Source organism: Protobothrops mucrosquamatus, unplaced genomic scaffold (assembly GCF_001527695.2).
Source record: "Protobothrops mucrosquamatus isolate PMUCROS unplaced genomic scaffold, P.Mucros_1.0 scaffold15143, whole genome shotgun sequence".
In the NCBI taxonomy this organism is placed as follows: domain Eukaryota; kingdom Metazoa; phylum Chordata; class Lepidosauria; order Squamata; family Viperidae; genus Protobothrops; species Protobothrops mucrosquamatus.
Genome location: NW_015400911.1, coordinates 1 through 1169, shown reverse-complemented (window position 1 = coordinate 1169; position 1169 = coordinate 1).

The following is a 1169-nucleotide window of genomic DNA, read 5'->3' as shown; positions in this document are numbered from 1 at the left end:
CCCAGGAAGATTTTGATTTTCTCTGAGTTCCTCCTGCCACCCCAGCCCTCAACACTCCCCCCACACACAGAGGAACTTTGTCTGTTTCCACAACTCCGGACAGCTGAAGGAGTGCTGGAGTTTCGCTCCCCCCCCCGCCTGAAGCGTTGGGCTCCTCCGAAGCGGAACCGAGGAACTGGCCTTGATCCAGCAGGCAACAAGCCCCGATTCTTCCCCGGGGCAGCTCCGGGACTGTCCGGCTCTGCCCCACGGCTGAGTCTCCAGGTGGGGCGGCCCCTCAGTCCTCTGCCCTCCCCCCCCGAAGGTCATCCTCCCTCCCGACCCCCAGGAAACCCCGGACAGCCCAGGGAACAAACCGATGGAGGGTTGGACAAACGTCACTGGAGGCCCAAAGGACCCAAAGGCTCCGATTCTCGATTCTTCTCCTTCACACGTTACGGGGAGACTCGGCTCTCGGGGAGGGGGGAAAGGTTGAAGGGGCTCTGAAGCTGGAAAAGGTGGAAGGAAAGAGAGGCAAAGGATGAGAAGCAGGGAGGGGGAGGGGCTCAGTTGGAGTGGGGAGGGGGATGCTGAAGGAGGACCTGGAGGAGGGGGTGGGCACAGGTCTCCCCAGAGAAAGTCTATCCATGGGGGGGGGTGTTAAACGTTGACATCAATTTGATGGCACATAACCATCATTAGCCCATCCGGTTATAGGAGATCTCCAGTCTTTTCCCCAACAGTTAAAGCGCTGGGAATGGTGATGACTTAACAACATTTCATGGCTGTTCAAAGTTACAAAGTCACTGAAAAAACTGACTCTTCACCTCATATTTCTTTTTTTTATTTATTTTTATTTTTTTAATGTTTTTTTTAATAATTTCATGTATATACCTGTATTTAGCTTTGAGTATCCAATCCAGTCACTTCTTGTGAGATGGGTGGTTGTATAAATTTGATAGCTAGATGATATAGTTAGAGGGGGGGGTAGAGAGATACATAGAGAGGATAGATAGATGAGGGAGAGTGAGAGAGAGAGAGAGAGAGAGAGAGAGAGAGAGAGAGATAGGGAGAGATGATAGATAGATAGATAGATGATAGATGATAGATAGATAGATAGATAGATAGATAGATAGATAGATAGATAGATAGATAGATAGATAGATAGATAGATAGATAGATAGATAGAT